The sequence below is a fragment of the Aquarana catesbeiana genome, linkage group LG03 (assembly GCF_042186555.1).
Source record: "Aquarana catesbeiana isolate 2022-GZ linkage group LG03, ASM4218655v1, whole genome shotgun sequence".
NCBI lineage: Eukaryota > Metazoa > Chordata > Amphibia > Anura > Ranidae > Aquarana > Aquarana catesbeiana.
Window position 1 is genome coordinate 321,418,256 of NC_133326.1, and position 20,289 is coordinate 321,438,544.

Genomic DNA, 20,289 nt, shown 5'->3' on the forward strand with positions numbered 1-20,289 from the left:
TCCGTTTCTTCCCTCCTGCGTGTGCTCCCATAGGAAGCCACTCGCTATGGTGGTAGACGCGTGAGCGTGCTCCTATGCTGGGCTGTATGCATCCAAAGACATACACAGCGTGGCTCGGACCCGCTCTCTCGTCACAGGATTTGAACCAATGAGTCCCACTACTGCCTGATCTTCCTCTATGAAGAGAAAGAGGGGAGAGAAGAACTGAAGCAGGGCACGGCGCTGGATCAAGAGAAAAAAGAAGCAGTGGAACATTTTTTACTTACTATAAATAAAAAACATCCAGCGCTCAGTCCAATGAACTTCTCAAAAAGATTATGGCAAGTAATGGTTTCCTTGATGCAGCCCTCCTGGGTGATCTTCAGAATACTGTAAAAACATACACAAGAAGGCGCAAAGTGCATTACCACCATAACCATTTATTAAAAACACATGACAAAATTATACTTACAAAGGAAAATAAAATACAGCTATTCAAATAGACAGCTCCAGCAGGTGGGACGGGTACCTACATCTGATGCCACACGGGGATCTTACGCGTTTTGGGGGACAGACCCCCTTCCCCCTTTCTCAAAGCTTTTAATAAAAGGTTATGGTGATAATGCACTAGGCGTTTGTGCCCTCTTGTGTATGTTCTTATGGAAATGCATTAAGGTTAGACATGTCTTAACTTTATATACACTTTAATGTTGAATAGAGAGAGTTTAGTTCCACTTTAAGTAGCTGTTGCAGCCATGCACATGGTATGTATATAATGGTTACAAAATTGCAGTATTGATTTTGCCAGAAATACTTGCCTAGTAAATTATTATGTGATTGGTTTATTAAATATGATATACAAAATAATTTCTTTGTATGATGCAACAAGTGTCCATTGTATTGCAGTACTGGTTGCTAAAAACATACATTATGCAATCATTTTATTTTATACATTTAGGGTAAACACTTCCCATTAGACTGTTCTGTATAGGTAGATTCAATAAGAAAATATTTGCAACAGTAAGCCAGTTGACTGAGCAGGAAGGTAAAATTCCAGAAAATCCTGTGTTAAACGAGCCAAGAAAAATTGAGATTTTGTTGAAATAACTCATATGCTATTAATCAGCCAACATCCCAGACTTAGATAAATACAAAGTTTTCCCCAGAGAGGGTGGGACTTTAAAGGCATAGATTGTCAGACAAATCAAATAATAGAAAAGAAGAAATTTTATTTAAACAATATATCAAAAAGATTTTTCAAAGAATTCATCACATATCATTAGTACAAATATATATTTAAAATTATTATTATCTATGCAGATAGTTTTCGAGTGTACGGTATCTTCAGTGATCTCAGAGAACAGATACACCCAAAATTGTAGGCATGAACATGTAAACTTAAGCATTTGATGTATCCTACGCGTTACGGAGTGTTTCACACTCCTTCTTCAGGGATGATCCGATACGCAATAGTATTATACATGTAACCATCTAAAATATAAAGAAATACATATTTTTAACAACAACATAGCTGAATCAATGCTTATATCCATCAAAAGCAACAGATGGCACAAAAAAATGCATCTATAAAGCTATTGTACTCACGCGTCCAAAAAGTAACCAGAGCCTAGGCGAATGGTCAAAGAAGCACAGATAGATAAATAAAGGTGAGATTAAAAAATGAGTTCCTGGTTGGTGGGAGAGATGGATGCAGAAAACAGCTGAGAGCAAACCGGGACCGCAAACAGCAGGAAGCTGAGAATAAAAAGACAAAAAGCTCACAGAAGAGATTTGGCCAAGAGATAAAAAACAAGGCCAATCATAATTGGTTTTGCCGTATTCAAAGAAAAATATGTATGTATATATATATATATATCTATACACATGTGTGTATATATCTATATAAACAGTATATAGGGTAAACTCAAGTAAAAAGTAATATGTAGGAGGTAGGTAAAATTCCACAAAATCCTGTGTTAAAAGTGCCACCATGGTTTGAAGAAAGAAAAAAATTAATTTCTGGCAATTTTAGAAAATCAGAGAAGGCTGAAGATTAAATTGGCAAGCTATTTTGTAATAAGATCGAAATACCAAATGCCCTTTGTAGCAGTCTATATACAGTAGTATATCATTCTTTATAGAAGTATTGTTTTTTTTTTTTTTTAATAGAACTAAAGACAAAAGCTTTTTTTTTTTTCATTTTGGATAGAGAAAGGGAGGGTTATAACCCCTGAAAGATTTTTGCCATCTGTGTCCCATTATGAAAATTCCCTTCACTTCCTGTCGCATAGCAAAAACAGGAAGTAAGAGGAAATCTCTTCAAAGAGAAAGATTTTCTGCTTGCCACCAGGGTCACGAAAACTAGTGTCTACATTAGATGACTTTACCTCTCTTCTTCAAAATCTTTGGGATTTTCTTTTACTTTCACTCTTAGTGATATCATCAAACAGGATAATAGAGAGGGTCAATTTCTGCAATGGGGACTGTGGCAGTGTGAGGCCCTGCCATGGTGTTAAAAGGCAGTTTGGGCCAGGATTTGTAGACAACCGGCACACTTATGGTGTAGGTGCGTGCTGGCATTAAGGTAATCAGATCTAGGGTCCTGGGCTCCACCTTCCCGAGGAGTTTGTGTATGTGAGGTTGCAAGGGAGCATCCAGAGAGGTGTGCATGTCTGCACAGTACTGTCTGGGACAGGACAGACAGAGGCCTGAGCAATAATGCTGTTAAATAGAGCCAGGAGGCTGAACATCACTAAATGTTGTGTTGATGGAGCACAGCGAGGAAGCTGACTGCTGCCAGGGAAGCTGACTGCTGTGAACTTTTTTTCTTTCTGTTTTAAAAAAAGTGGGCCTATAGGCCCTGAAAAGACTATCTTATTTTATTTGGCATGGACTAAACTCACTGCTGATCGCTACATTTGAGTTAAACAACCCCCAAGTTGTTACTGGATACAAACAGCAATATAAAACTGACAGGTGTTCCAATCCCTCTCCAATCTATCCAAAACTAAAAATATTTTAACCGCTTGCCTACCCTCTGCAGTACATTTACTACGGTAGGTCGGCTCATACAGGCACAGTCACATAAAACTGTACGTTGTGGCTTTCTTCCGAGTCCGTTCGTGCCAGAAGACTGTGCTGTCATTTGCTCTAGCACAAGCCGATCAGTGTGTCCCGGCCAATGATCTATGGGCCGGGATCTGCTGATCGGCTAAGTTAATGACAGAAGAGAGCCCCGTGTTGTTTAACAACACAGGGGCCTCTACAGACAGCAGAAATGTGCCGTTTTTTTCCTCCCTGCTAAGCAGAGAGGAAAAACCGGCACATTGCATAGTAAAATCATCACACAGTACACACACTTAACATTTTTAGGCACACATTTAACCCCTTGATTGCCCTAGATGTTAACCCCTTCCCAGCCAGTGTCATTAGTACAGTGACAGTGCATATTATTAGTACTGTTCGCTGTATGAAGCTGGACTTACATATTTGCGAATTGGAGCTGGTGCACACAGGTCCGGGACGGCTGCGGTGCAGATTGCAAAAGGGCCCTGTGCGTTTTTGGGTCGGGTTCAGGTGTGAATTCAGGTAAAAATTCTTACTTGAATCGCACCTGAACCGGTGAACAGAAAGGCACCAGACCCCAGGCACAAAACCGCAGCCGCACATATGTGAACCTGGCCTTAATGTCACTAGTAATGTCAGTGGCAGTTAGTCCGTTCCCCCCAGCGTCAGTTAGTGCCAGATTGCTCGCAGCACTATCGCAGTCCCACTATGAGTTGCTGATCATCACCATTACTAGTATAAAATAAATAAATAAAAATTTCAGTATCTATACCATAGTTTATAGACTCTATAATTGTTATGCAAACCAATCAAAATACATTTATTGGGATTTTTTTTACCAAAGACATTTTGGCCAAAATTTATGAGGATATTTGATTTTTTTTTTTTTTTTTTTATTGAATATGTTTCATAGCAGTAGAAAATATAGTTTTTTTCTTTCAAAATTTTCAGTCTTTTTTTGTTTATATCATAAAAAATAAAAAACCCAGTAAGTAATGCCATGCTAAATAGCAAAAAATGGCCTCGTCATGAAGGAGTAAAACCTTCCGGAGCTCAAGTGGTTAAATTATGCACAAACTGAACTGATCCCACATGTCGGGGTCCCAAAGTATAGCTGGCAGTTAAGACCTAAACCCAAGCCAAAACTTTTAATTTTGTTTGAATAGAACAGGAAAGGGTTTGAATCTCAATGTCAAGACAGTTGATAAGTAAAACAAAAAAACATTTTTTAGTAGAGTGAGAAAGTGTTGGTCATCTGACAAAGGTTTTTTTTTTTCTTTTTTTTTGGAAATTCATTTTTCTGTTAGAGAGTTACATCACATAGGAAGACAAATTACAACTGATGTATAGTCATTAGAAAAGCTCAGGTTTGGTCCATTGGTAATACAAACATGTATAACATCATATAGGTAAACTTCAGCTGAAAGGTTTGGACGTCACACAATGTTTTTACTGCTGTCTATGCTTTCCTGTTCCGCTGACACCTACATTCCCCCCTTTTCTTGTATGGGTGTCAGGCAAGAGGCTACAAGGAAGGCAGAAAGTTGCAGACACCAAAACATTTTTAAATGGGTTAGCTCATTTATTCTTCAAGATAACCTATGTAATGGAACCTTGAGGCTAAATAAATAATTTAAAGAGTACCTCAACTTTTGTTGAGAAAAAAACATTAATCTCTGGGACATTGCAGGGATATTAACAAACTTTGTTACAGATTCCTACCTTTTGTTATTCTGAAGAAATAGATGTTTGTTTGTCTGTGTCCATGTGCAAAGTGAATGTATATGGGAGTGACTGTTTCATTAACGATCAGCTGCTGCACTGCCAGGGCTCTAATGAGGAAAGTGGCGGGGTCTGAATCCCTTTCAACGTGAATACCCCTTTGGGAGTATCTCACCAAACCAAAATGTTTGTTGCAGAGGATGTGAGGATGCATAAAATATGACCTGTATCTTAGAACAGGCTTCTGGGAAAATCAGAGTCAATCATACAAGCAGAAAATGACAACTCTGGGGAGTGTTCTGTACACCATATGTGCCATATTGCATTGACTTTTACAGAAAATTACAGCGCTGCAGATTTAAAAGGAAAAGCAATTTTTAATAACATTATATTACAGTATAATTTGTGTCAAAATTGAATACAGTATATTACAGTATATCTTGTGTTGCAAGTTTATACGCTATATTATTTTATTTTTATTTGTGATATTTTTTTTCCCACGAAAGTGGCGTTACCCTTTGAGTATAGCGCCAGCTATTCTTCCAAGCCTATCCAGTAGCACAAATAGTTGTGTTTTATTTTTATCATTAGGGAGAGCTGAGCCTAGAGCCGAGTGCAACTTGTTCCTCTGCAGTTGTGGATGTAGATTTATCATGTTTTGTTAGACTGATCCCAAGGAATCGTGTGTCCTTTCTTGTTATATTCTCCCAGAATTCTTTATTCCCTAAAATACCATCATCTATTACTTCAGCTGTGAGGATTTAATCTTTGCTCTGCCACGTGCCTGTATTTAACATTGTTGAGATTCACCAGTTTGCATAGTTTCCAAAAAGGTTAATGCAATAATGAGAGGGGTTTCCATAAAAGATAGAAATCAAATGTCTTATTTATATTTTTGATGCTTAGTAAATATAGACACAGCAGAGTCTTCTTAAAACAGAAATATATTGTCTGTCCTTCCGTCCGTCCGTCCTTCCGTCCGTCCGTCCGTCTATACCGAAGGGGTTAAAACTCTGATCCTGTCTTATATTTGTTCTTGTAAATAGTACTGAGTGAGTTGATATTCTGGCCCTGGATAAATTATTTGATTATTTTTTTACATAATTTTTTTATTGGTATCATGTGTGCCATGTCTATGATCCTACACAGACTGTGTGTGGGGTGATATTGGCAGGCTGACACGCGCCGAGTATCACACACTCTCGGCTAATGAAGGTTTAATGGTACTAACATTGTTACATTGTTACATTGTCTCATTCACATTTATTTAATTTGTTTTCAGGATGTCCGATTAGTGTATTCTACAAGGTGTGGGTTCTCTTTTTTTCTTCCGATCTCGCTTGTGACTATTTGATTCCAAGACCACAGAGAATTTGTACTTGATGATAACTTTAGATGTTTTCAATGATGGCTCAATTGATTCCAGATGAATTGTTAGTTCACTTTAATTAATTTATTAATTGATTATTAGTGGACTATATATACCACTATATGTATGATCATTCGATAGGCATGATTTTCTGAGGAAGGGAGCGAGTTACAATAGCCCAAAAACATTTAAATATCAATATCATGTATGCCTGATTTTATGATGTCTTATTGATATCTTTTGGAATAAATACAGTTTGTGCAGCAATCCCATCTGAATTTTATATATCTTATTTGCTCTGACATGCCCTGTGAGCTGTAAGGTCTTATATAGACAGGTGTGTGGCTTTCCTAAACAAGTCCAATCAGTATAATCAAACACAGCTGGACTCAAATGAAGGTGTAGAACCATCTCAAGGATGATCAGAAGAAATGGACAACACCTGAGTGAAATATATGAGTGTCACAGCAAAGGGTCTGAATACTTAGGACCATGTGATATTTCAGTTTTTCTTTTTTAATAAATCTGCAAAAATATCAACAATTCTGTGTTTTTCTGTCAATATGGGGTGCCGTGTGTACATTAATGAGGAAAAAATTTAACTTAAACGATTTTAGCAAATGGCTGCAATATAACAAAGAGTGAAAAGTTTAAGGGGGTCTGAATACTTTCCGTCCCCACTGTGTATATATATATATATATATATATATATATATATATATATATATATATATATATATATACACAGTGGGGCAAAAAAGTATTTAGTCAGCCACTAATTGTGCAAGTTCTCCCACTTAAAAAGATGAGGGAGGCCTGTAATTGTCATCATAGGTATACCTCAACTATGAGAGACAAAATGTGGAAACAAATCCAGACAATCAAATTGTCTGATTTTTGAAAGAATTTATTTGCAAATTATGGTGGAAAATAAGTATTTGGTCACCTACAAACAAGCAAGATTTCTGGCTCTCACAGACCTGTATCTTCTTCTTTAAGATGCTCCTCTGTCCTCCACTCATTACCTGTATTAATGGCACCTGTTTGAACTTGTTATCAGTATAAAAGACACCTGTCCACAACCTCAAACAGTCACACTCCAAACTCCACTATGGTGAAGACCAAAGAGCTGTCAAATGACACCAGAAACAAAATTGTAGACCTGCACCAGGCTGGGTAGACTGAATCTGCAATAGGCAAGCAGCTTGGTGTGAAGAAATCAACTGTGGGAACAATAATTAGAAAATGGAAGACACACAAGACCACTGATAATCTCCCTCGATCTGGGGCTCCACGCAAGATCTCACCCCATGGGGTCAAAATGATCACAAGAACGGTGAGCAAAAATCCCAGAACCACACAGGGGGACCTAGTGAATGACCTGCAGAGAGCTGGGACCAGCGTAACAAAGGCTACCATCAGTAACACACTACGCCGCCAGGGACTCAGATCCTGCAGTGCCAGACGTGTCCCCCTACTTAAGCCAGTACATGTCCGGGCCCGTATGAGGTTTGCTAGAGAGCATTTGGATGATCCAAAAGAGGATTGGGAGAATGTCATATGGTCAAATGAAACCAAAGTAGAACTCGTTGTGTTTGGAGGAGAGAGAATGCTGAGTTGCAACCAAAGAACACCATACCTACTGTGAAGCATGGGGGTGGCAACATCATGCTTTGGGGCTGTTTCTCTGCAAAGGGAACAGGACGACTGATCCGTGTACATGAAAGAGTGAATGGGGCCATGTATCGTGAGATTTTGAGTGCAAACCTCCTCCCATCAATAAGGGCATTGAAGATGAAACATGGCTGGGTCTTTCAGCATGACAATGATCCCAAACACACCGCCCGGGCAATGAAGGAGTGGCTTTGTAAGAAGAATTTCAAGGTCTTGGAGTGGCCTAGCCAGTTTCCAGATCTCAACCCCATAGAAAACCTTTGGAGGGAGTTCAAAGTTCATGTTGCCCAGCGACAGCCCCAAAACATCACTGCTCTAGAGGAGATCTGCATGGAGGAATGGGCCAACATACCAGCAACAGTGTGTGATAACCTTGTGAAGACTTACAGAAAACGTTTGACCTCTGTCATTGCCAACAAAGGATATATAACAAAGTATTGAGATGAACTTTTGATATTGACCAAATACTCATTTTCCACCATAATTTGCAAATAAATTCTTTCAAAAATCAGACAACGTGATTGTCTGGATTTGTTTCCACATTTTGTCTCTCATAGTTGAGGTATACCTATGATGACAATTACAGGCCTCTATCATCTTTTTAAGTGGGAGAACTTGCACAATTGGTGGCTGACTAAATACTTTTTTGTCCCACTATATATATATATATATATATATATATATATATATACACATATATATATATATATATATATATATATATATATATACACATATATATATATATATATATATATATATATATATATATATATATATATATATATATATATATATATATATACACAGTGTTTTGAAAGAGTATTCACACTTCTTGAAATTTTCCACATTTTGTCATGTTACAATCAAAAACATAAATGTATTTTATTGGGATTTTATGTGATAGACCAACACAAAGTGGCACATAATTGTGAAGTTGAAGGAAAATGATAAATGGTTTTTAACATCTTTACAAATAAATATGTGAAAAGTGTGGTGTTCATTTGTATTCAGCCCCCCTGAGTCAATACTTTGTAGAACCAACTTTCACTGCAATTACAGCTGCAAATATTTTTGGGGATGTCTCTACCAGCTTTGCACATCTAGAGAGTGACATTTTTGCCCATTCTTCTTTGCAAAATAGCTCAAGCTCTGTCAGATTGGATGGAGAGCGTCTGTGAACAGCAATTTCAAGTCTTGCCACAGATTCTCAATTGGATTTAGGTCTGGACTTTGACTGGGCCATTCTAAAACATGAATATGCTTTGACATAAACCATTTAATTTAAGCTCTGGCTGTATGTTTAGGGTCGTTGTCCTGCTGGAAGGTGAACCTCTGCCCCAGTATCAAGTCTTTTGCAGACTCTAACAGGTTTTCTTCTAAGATTGCCCTGTATTTGGCTCCATCCATCTTCCCATCACCTCTGACCAGCTTCCCTGTCCCTGCTGAAGAAAAGTATCCAACAACATGATACTGTCATCATCCTTGTTTCACAGTGGGGATGGTGTGTTCAGGGTGATGTGCAGTGTTAGTTTTCTGCCACACATAGCATTTTGCTTTTAGGCCAAAATGTTCAATTTTGGCCTCATCTGACCAGAGCACCTTCTTCCACATGTTTGCTGTGTCCCCCACATGGCTTCTCGCAAACTGCAAACGGGACTCTTATGGAGTTTTTTACAACAATAGCTTTCTTCTTGCCACTCTTCCATAAAGGCCAGATTTGTGGAGTTCATGACTAATAGTTGTCCTGTGGACAGATTCTCCCACCTGAGCTGTGGATCTCTGCAGCTCCTCCAGAGTCACCATGGGCCTCTTGGCTGCTTCTCTGATTAATGCTCTCCTTGCCCGGCCTGTCAGTTTAGGTGGACGGCCATGTCTTGGTAGGTTTGCAGTTGTGCCATACCCTTTCCATTTTCAGATGATGGTTTGAACAGTGCTCTGTGAGATGTTTAAAGCTAGGGATATTTTTTTTATAACCTAACCATGTTTTAAACTTCTCCACAACTTTACCCCTGACCAGTCTGGTGTGTTCCTTGGCCTTCATGATGCTGTTTATTCACTACGGTTCTCTAACAAACCTCCGAGGGCTTCACAGAACAGCTGCATTTATACTGAGAATAAATTACACACAGGTAGACTCTATTTACTAATTAGGTGACTTCTGAATGCAATTGGTTCCACTAGATTTTAGTTAGGGGTATCAGAGTAAAGGGGGGTGAATGCAAATGCACGCCACACTTTCAGATATTTATTTGTAAAAAAATTGGAAAACCATTTATCATTTTCCTTCCACTTCACAATTATGTGCCACTTTGTGCTGGTCTATCACATAAAATTTCAATAAAATACATTTACGTTTTTGATTGTAATATGACAAAATGTGCAAAATTTCAAGGGGTATGCATACTTTTTTAACCGGTTCCCAACCAGCGCATGCTGATGTACGTCGGCAGAATGGCACGGCTGAGCAAATGGGCGTACCCGCCGGGAGCTCCGTGAGTCAGGTCGCGGGTCCCGCAGACTCGATCGCCGCGGGGATACCCGCGATCGCCGCACGGAGAGGACGAACGGGGAGATGCTGATGTAAACAGCATCCCCCCGTTCTGCCTAGTGACAAGTGTCACTGATCACAGCTCCCTGTCATCGGGAGCTGTGATCAGAGTAATGACACACACAGCCCATCCCCCTGACAGTTAGAATCACTCCCCTAAGACACACTTAACCCCTCCCCGCCCCCTAGTGGTTAACCCCTTCACTGCCAGTGTCATTTACACAGTAATCAGTGCATTTTTAATCGCACTGATCGCTGTATAAATGACAATGGTCCCAAAAATGTGTTAAAAATGTCCGACATGTCCGCCATAACGTCGCAGTCACAATAAAAATCGCTGATCGCCGCAATTACTAGTAAAAAAAAATATTAATAAAAATGCCATAAAACTATCCCCTATTTAGTAAACGCTATAACTTTTGCGCAAACCAATCAATAAACGCTTATTGCGATTTTTTTTTTATACCAAAAATATGTAGAAGAATACGATCAGCCTAAACTGAGGAAAAAAAATGTTTTTTTATATATTTTTGGGGGATATTTATTATAGCAAAATGTAAAAAATAATGCGCTTTTTTCATAATTGTCGCTCTTATTTTGTTTATAGCGCAAAAAATAAAAATCGCAGAGGTGATCAAATACCACCAAAAGAAAGCTCTATTTGTGGGAAAAAAAGGACGTCAATTTTGTTTGGGAGCCACATCGCACGATCGCGCAATTGTCAGTTAAAGCGACGCAGTGCCGAATCGCAAAAAACGCTCTGGTCAGGAAGGGGGTAAAATCTCCCGGGGCTGAAGCGGTTAAGGCATTGTACGTGGAATTTTTAGCAAACTCGAATGGCTTTCGGACCAAGTCAAGGGAAAAAACAGACACATTACAGTGAGGTGGGCTAAAAGTAACCAACCCCTCTCTTAATTAGTGAGAGACACAGTAGAGCCTACTCAACCCAGAATTAAACTTAAAAAAAAGAAAAATCACTGACAGGTAGGGTTTCTCAAACAGAAGACCCTGACCCTATCAGTCTCTTCTGTCATAAACCATAGTTGCCAACAATCCCGATTTTCCCGGGACAATCCCGATTTTGGTACCCTCGTCCTGATTGGAGGCTGTCCCGAATTGGGATTTTCCATAAGGAAAATCGGGAATGTTGTTTTTTTCTTTTGGAGCAGCTGGCTCCAGCAAAATGGCGGCCGGCGCCGCCACTCGATCTTCCCCCTAGTGTTAAGTGGAGAGAGGAAGGAGGCTCGATCCGTGCAGCAATGGGCTAGCTGCACGGCCCCTCCCCTCTCCACTGAAGCAGAAGACACGGCGACGGCGCCGTGTCTTGCCAAAGAGTTCCCCAGCCCCGTACTGCACAAGCGCTGCGCCTGCGCAGTACAAGGGGTCCTTACATGCCGAGGGGAACTTTCTCGGCAGAACACACCGGCTGCTCCTGCACTGAGCGGGGGGGGCTGCATTGAGGGGGGGCTGCACTAATAGAGGGGGGCTGCACTAATAGAAGGGGTCTGCACTGAGGGGGGGTGGCTGCACTAATAGAGGGGGGCTGCACTGAGGGGGGGTCTGCACTAATGGGGGGGCTGCACTGAGGGGGGTCTGCACTGAGGGGGGGTGGCTACACTAATAGAGGGGGGGCTGCACTGAGGGGGGGTGGCTGCAATAATTGAGGGGGGTCTGCACTAATAGAGGGGGGCTGCACTGAGGGGGGGTCTGCACTAAGAGGGGGGGCTGCACTGAGGGGGGGTCTGCACTAATAGAGGGGGGCTGCACTGAGGGGGGGTGGCTGCACTAATAGAGGGGGGGCTGCACTGAGGGGGGTGGCTGCACTAATTGAGGGGGGTCTGCACTAATAGAGGGGGGCTGCACTGAGGGGGGTCTGCACTAATAGAGGGGGGTCTGCACTAATTGAGGGGGGTCTGCACTAATAGAGGGGGGCTGCACTGAGGGGGGTCTGCACTAATAGAGGGGGGCTGCACTGAGGGGGGTCTGCACTAATAGAGGGGGGCTGCACTGAGGGGGGGTGGCTGCACTAATTGAGGGGGGTCTGCACTAATAGAAGGGGGCTGCACTAATTGAGGGGGGTCTGCACTAATAGAGGGGGGTTGCACTGAGGGGGGGTCTGCACTAATAGAGGGGGGCTGCACTGAGGGGGGTGGCTGCACTAATTGAGGGGGGTCTGCACTAATTGAGGGGGGTCTGCACTAATAGAGGGGGGGCTGCACTGAGGGGGGTCTGCACTAATAGAGGGGGGCTGCACTAAGGGGGGTCTGCACTAATAGAGGGGGGCTGCACTGAGGGGGGTCTGCACTAATAGAGGGGGGGCTGCACTGAGGGGGTCTGCACTAATAGAGGGGGGTTGCACTGAGGGGGGGTCTGCACTAATAGAGGGGGGTCTGCACTGATGGAGGAGGGGCTGCACTAATTGAGGGGGGTCTGCACTAATAGAGGGGGGCTGCACTGAGGGGGGTCTGCACTAATAGAGGGGGGCTGCACTGAGGGGGGTCTGCACTAATAGAGGGGGGTCTGCACTAATAGAGGGGGGACTGCACTGAGGGGGGTCTGCACTAATAGAGGGGGGGTCTGCACTGATGGAGGGGATCTGCACTGATGGAGGGGGTCTGCATTGAGGGGGTCTGCACTGAGGGGATCTATACAGACTCTGCCGGGGGCACCTGATGCAAGGACAGACTCTGCCGGGGGCACCTGATGCAAGGACAGACTCTGCTGGTGGCAGGCGACGTAGCAGGTGACACGCTCAGGGATCCCACTGATTCGGCATTATGGTGAGTTGAATGATTTAATTTTAAATTACAATGTAATAATAGAAATAATGCTCTTCAATCATCCTGACACCATAACAACCATGGTGCCGGGATGATTGAAGCGTTAACATCAGGTGTTTGGAGTATCTTTATCTGCTGATTGTTAAAGTTTCTAGAATACACATATTTCCATTGTGTAGGATCTGGGGCTGCTGTCCCGTCATTCCCCTCTCCCCCTGTCCTTCTCCCTCTTTCCCTCTCCCCCTTTCCCTCTCCATCCCTCATTCATCTCAGACTCTAACCACACCCTCTCGAGCCTCGCCCATTTAAGCAACGCCCACTTTTCACGTAAGCCACACCCATTTTTCGCTGCGACAAGCTTTGCGTGCCATACTTGTAGTTTTTTGCTAAGCCACGCCTACAAACGAATGCCCCACCCCCTAATTATTGCACGGCTCCGCCTACAGCCAAAAAAGTGTCCCACATTTTTTTTGCAATGTTGGCAGCTATGCATAAACCCTTCTCCTGCCTGTCAGCAGTAATGCGTACTGAGCCATGCATGCATGAATTCACTATTTTTTTTAATAAAATGTGGACCAGAAAAAACTTGCCTGTTTATTTGAATTAAGGGTCTGATTCATGAGTACTGAGATTGACATATATAGGCTATGAATATAAAGGTTGCAGCAAAACATCAAATTCCAATACTAGGTGATACTTAATTATTACAGCTTGACTCTACAGCTCAGGCAGTGCTACAGATTTTACAGGTGTATAGAAGTTCAGGGGAGGGCCATGTTGTCACTTCTGTTTTGATCATGTGGTCTGGAAACCACACTCTCATTTAATAAAGAAATGTTTTGATAGGAGAGTGTGTATGTTTCCTGTTCTGGTGACCTGGAGTTCCTGAAAAAATAAGGATAAACAGGCATATACAGAGGCTTGCATTTGAAAAATAAAAAGCAAAATAATGTTCCTATTAACAGGTAACTGTTATTTACTCAGCAAAGCTGCAGAAAATAACCAGATACAATCTGGTTATAAGATCAGCAACACTTTTTCTTTCCTTAATGCCCTGTACACACGGTGGAACCTTGATCGGACATTCCTACAACAAAATCCTAGGAATTTTTCCAACGGATGTTGGCTCAAACTTGTTTTGCATACACACGGTCACACAAAGTTGACGGAAAATCCGATCATTCTGAACGCGGTGACTTAAAACACGTACTACGGGACTATAAACGGGGCAGTAGCCAATAGCTTTCATCTCTCTATTTATTCTGAGCATGCGTGGCACTTTGTGCGTCGGATTTGTGTACACAAGATCGGAAATTCCGACAACAGATTTTGTTGTCGGAAAATTTTATAGAAAGCTCTCAAACTTTGTGTGTTGGAAAATCCGATGGACAATGTGTGATGGAGCCCACACACGGTCGGAATTTCCGACAACAAGGTCCTATCACACATTTTCCATCGGAAAATCCGACCGTGTGTACAGGGCATAACACTCAGGTTAGTCCAAGTCTGTGTCTAATACTATAATTATTATGGATTTAAACTAGTTTTTAATATATGTTATTCAAAATATTCATATATATATATATATATATATATATATATACGTGTGCCTTAAAGTATATCTATACCCAAAACCTTTTTTAGCCTTTGATTAGAACTTCTGTCAGGTTTTTATTGCTGTCTATGTCCCCCGTTAGGGAGATTCAATCCTGTACCCATTGCCATTGTTACTTGAAAAGAAAATTAGGCCAATTCCCCAAAAATATGAGCTACTAGCAGCAGAGTGGAATTCTTTTAATGGGGACACTTGTGTCTGTGACAACTGTGTAAGAGGGGATTTCTTTCACAAAATATCTCATTTTCTGTTGAGTCTACAGGACAGGAAGTGAAAGGAAATCTCCCTAATAGGACACAGATGGTAAAAAAAAAAAAAAAACTGCTGGGTTTTAACCATTCCTTACTCTATTTAAAATAAAACAGTTTGCCTTTGACTAAGTAATAGAGCTGCACGATTCTGGATAAAATGAGAATCACGATTTTTTTGCTTAAAATAAAGATCACGATTCTCTCATGATTCTTGGCGTAACATCTTCTTTCACATTATACAAAAAAATTGGACTAACTTTACTGTTTAGTTTTTTTTTAAATTCATTGAAGTATATTTTTTCCTAAAAATTGCTTTTGACGGACCGCTGCGCAAATACAGTGTGACATAAAATATTGCAATGATCTCCATTTTTTTCTCTAGGGTCTCTGCTAAAATATATATATATATATATATATATATATATATATATATATATATATATATATATATTCCTTTTCTTTTTTATGGTCGTGGCCCTATGACCGAGAGATGTGGATCACATAAACACGCGCCAAGACCTACAGCATAATTAGACCTGAAGTGTGCCTTGGTGGTCTGGTCGGTATACCAAGAAAAGGGGGCATACCCAAGATAAGTAATGGGTAGTTTATGGAGAAGAATGTGCTGAGAAGTGCCCTGAAAAAGGGAAGGGTGGAAGGGTATCGCTCACCAAACCGACAAAGAGCATGGGCGAGTGGGCAGCTTAAATACCCTCTGGGCTCCTCCCATAAATTCAGGCCACCATACTGGCCTTCCTATTTATGGTCGTGGCCCTAGTAGGGATTGCAATTGCCTCATGGTGCACCCTTGTGACCGGGTGAATTCGTGGATAACTGTCCTGGTACGGGCTAGTTCGTCGGGAGGCAGGCTAGCCTGTATGTCACGCGTGTCCAGTGTGACACCTAGGAAGGTAATGGAGTGTGCCGGGCCTTCCACTTTTTGCTCGGCTATGGGCACGTTGAGGTAGCTGAACATTATTCTCAACCTGTCTAGATCTGTCGGTGGTGTGCCTGGTTGTTCGATGAGCAGGAAGTCATCGAGGTGGTGGATAACCGTTTAACAGTGGGCATGGTGTGACTTTTACCTGAAACTGGCCCACCCCTGTCATGCGACCAACCCTCGGTGAAGATGCGAACTGTACATTCTCCCCCTCCTATTTTTTATTTTATTTTTTTATCTGGGGGGATAAAGTCCAACCTGGGTGACGGATGGAAACCTGAACTGACCTCAGGGAGAAAGACAGAGAAAAATGAGCTTGTGGCTCACCGTACCCCTAAGCGGGCAGTATAAGGGATAAGGACAACGTCCGTCTGAATCGTAGGTTCTGTAGGGGAACTAACAAACGACATGGGAGACAACGAATGGTAACAAATTAATACTACATAAAGAATGTGGTAACGAATCTTACAATCTTACCTGCGACAGTGAGCCATGCCAGTGGTTCGCGGCAGGCTGTGGCAGGAGTGCAACGTATCGGGAAGGTGTGGCATGATGCCTTGCACTAGGCAAAACAACAAAGTTTGGTGTGGAAAAGAGAACGAGAGAAGTGCGTACGAATGATTCGTAAGTTCCACTGCGGGATCCAAACACATGGTATGGGTGGCTACGAATTCACATGACAAATGATGGTAACAAATGCTGCGACAATGGCCGTGCAACTGGGTCCGCATCGGTCTGTAGCGGAGAAACAAGGTATCCGAAGAGTGTGGTGTGGCGCTGTGCATGACGCACACAAAATAACTTGATTTGGCAAGCAACGGGGGGAAGAACTGTGTATGAACGATTCGTAAGTTCTGCGGCAGGAACTGAACACACGACATGGGGGATAACACGAATGGCAATGATTAGGACCTGATACGAATGCAAAGTAATTACTCCTACCTGCGGCCGCAAGCGAGATTTGAACAAAAAGCTACGAATAAGCAACCGCAACACACTGTATTCGGGAACAACAGACTCATGAACACAAAGTGAGCTGAAGAGTCGGCCTGCTGACATAAGGAATCGCACACTGGAACCGACAAAGAGCATGGGCGAGTGGGCTTCTTAAATATCCTCTGGGCTCCTTCAATAAATTCAGGCCACCATGCTGGCCATATATATATATATATATATATATATATATATCAATCATGTTTGGGGGTTCTAAGTAATTTTATAGCAAAAAATACAGATTTTAACTTGTAAGCAACAAGTGTCAAAAAAAAGTTTAGTCTTTAGTGGTTAAATTGACCTCATTTACAGAAGGAAGTTCATTACATTGTTTCTCTTTATCGCTGTTGATAAATTTGCTGGCTGAGTTTTTTTTTTTTGTTCTTTTGACAGCTCTGAGCAGAGAACGGCTCTGCACTTGTTTAACATGAATCAGGGAAATGCTGTATTAGGATCGTGAGGGGGTTGAATCGCGATCACGTTTTTTTAACGATGTATCGTGCAGCTCTACTAAGTAGTAAAACATTTGCTTCAATCCCTGTATATCTATACTGGCTGTCATTGAACCAAAGAAAACAGAACAATCTAATCAAGGGTCTGTGTTGGTGAATTCAAGGTCTTCATACAAAATAATTCTGGTCAAGTACTGGGTGAAAAAAAAACTTTTATTGCTGTTGTATCAGTGTTTGAAAGATTTGCCTTCACTTTCTCTCCTAGTGTAAATGCTGTCACTGGGACGAGAAATGGGGTGACATTTTTCCCGATAGGGATCAAGAGGACAATAAACACTTGGCAGAAGGTCTAATTATACTACAAACCATTAAAAACGTAAAGCTTAACTCAAAGTTTACTTTTACGTTAAACAGTCCGTTTTGGCCAAGGTATATCTTTAACATGTTAAAGCGTCTTTTATTGCTGTAGACCAGCGGCCACCAACCAGTGGTCTGTGGACCATTGATGATCTATGAAAAAATTTTGGTGGTCCCCAGGGGTTGTGCCACAAATCAACAATGCGGCGGATGTATACCGCCCAATGTGGTTTCCAGTGTTGTTCCCAATGCGCACTGACAGTCAATACTGTCAGCGCACATTGAAACCCAAAGACTCCTCTGTAGTTCCGTTTTCTGTAAACTCAGAGGGAGGCGCCAGGAGTAGTGTAGAGGGGGGAGGTAAAGAAGGAGGGGAGCAGGGAGCTCTCCTGTACATGGGTGGATAAGGAGGTGAGATCCAATGAAGAGTCTGTGTTTAGGCAGCAGTGTGATACAGAGTGCAGGGGGGGGAGGCAGAGAGCCGGAGAATTGTGTGTATAAGGCAGCAGTGTGATCCAGCAGGAGGGGGCAGAGAGCCGGAGCATTATATGTATAAGGTAGCAGTGTGATCCGGGGGGGGGGGTCAGAGAGCCGGAGCATTGTGTGCATAAGGCATGTAAAATTCATGTTACTGGTCCACAGGCTTCAAAATTGTGAGATTAGTGGTCCGTGAGGTTCGAAAGGTTGGTGACCACTGATTTACACCAAGTTCTATCCCAACAGCAAGAGAATACACAAATTTATTTGGATATCCATTTATTATAATGCGTATCTCCATATTAGAGTACTCTAATGCCCTGTAAGCGATGTTGTCATTCGGCAATTCAGGAACACTCTCGGACCTGACGTCACCACACTCTCAGCTGATCGGCTTCAGCTGTGTTTTTTAATTGCAACAGTGTTTTACCCTGCCAATGCTTTGATGTCAGTTGTCCATTCATGGATTAAAGCATTTTAAACTACTGCACAATGAAGCGCCTCTTTTTTCTTTTAAAATATACTATTTACTGCTACGAGTGGTCTTGCTGGAGCAGCTAATGGAGGAGAGTGTTCCTGATTGCCGCCCCTGAAATTTCAACTACCTGGTGTGGAGGGAGGTCAGTCTCTACTCAAAGACCAGCTGTTCCTGACCCTGACAGGAGTTTGTTCAGGCTCGCATGATCTCTGTGGTAGGGATCCATCAAATCTGGTAAGCAGCCCCCTTTTCCTATTTCTGCACTGTCTTAGAAGATCCATAGAAGATTTACTGAAGACTAAGTCCTCATGCACACGGACGTTTTTACAGCTGCTTTTTTGAGCTTTTTTTGCAGCTTAAAAAGGCCTGTCTATGTTAGTCTATGGCTTCATGCCCACCTAGGCGTTTTTGAGCTGCAAGTGGCATAGGCGTTTTTAAGCTGTAAAAAAAACCCAGGACCAGTGGGTTCTGAGAGACGTTTTTCAGCTGTAAAAACGCTCTAACGCTCAAAAACGCTCAAAAACGCTCAAAAACGTCATTCACCAACGTTTTTTAGCGTTTTTGATCCATTGAAAAAAGAAAAAAAAAAAAAACGCTCAAAAAAGCTAACGCGGAAAAACGCTAAAAAACGCTAAAAAATGCTATTGCAAAAACGCTGAAAAACGCTGAAAAAAGTTACAAAAAATCACTGCAAAGATACTGGCGTTTTCATAACGTTTTTTTAACAGCCTGTGTGCATGAGGGCTTAAAGAGGAATTACACCTCCAGTTTATGATACCATCATTTTCCATGTGAACTATAATTTTTTCATTTCTTTAGATTCACATTACTATTTGGTTTTAATTTGAGTAGCGCACTGAACTTTTTTCTTTATACTGTACAAAACCTCATGTTCAAGGTTTTTTAGTTGCAGCACTCAGGATTATTTATGTTTCATATATTTGCGATTTTGTGTGTTTTTTATGCACTTTAAAATAGATTTTCACTAATTTAAATTTCACATTGGTTTATCACAGTTGGGGGTAGCGCGGAACGTTTACCATATATTGGATAGTTGAAGTCCCTAATTAGGATGACATTTCCCTGTCTTGCTTCCATTCTACATACTTCTTCCAGGTATATGCCTCAAAAGCTAAGGATCAGCATGGCTGCCAGGCATCTTTAAAGTTCAAAATAGAGGTTTGATTTAATAAAGGTGTAGAGCATGTTTACTTTGCAATGTAAATTTCCACTTAGCTTATTGAATGAGGTGAAGGTATGTGCTACTTAGTATATAAATCATAGTGTGTGTAATGCACAATATACTGGTACTTTACTTGATGTATACAGCTTTATGCACACAGGTGCTTTGGGCCACGCAGCATAAAGAAAGGGTGAAAAAAAGGAAGCAAAGATGCAGTATTAACCACTTAAGGACTGCCCACCACATATATACTGCGCCAGGGCGGTCCTATTGCGCAAAATCATGTACCCGTACGTTGTTTCATGCACAAGTTACTGTGGGCGCATGCCCGCTGCACAGCAGGGGAGCCGATGCGTAAGTCCGGTGGACGCGTTGTCTGACGGCCACCTGCGTTCGCTCCTC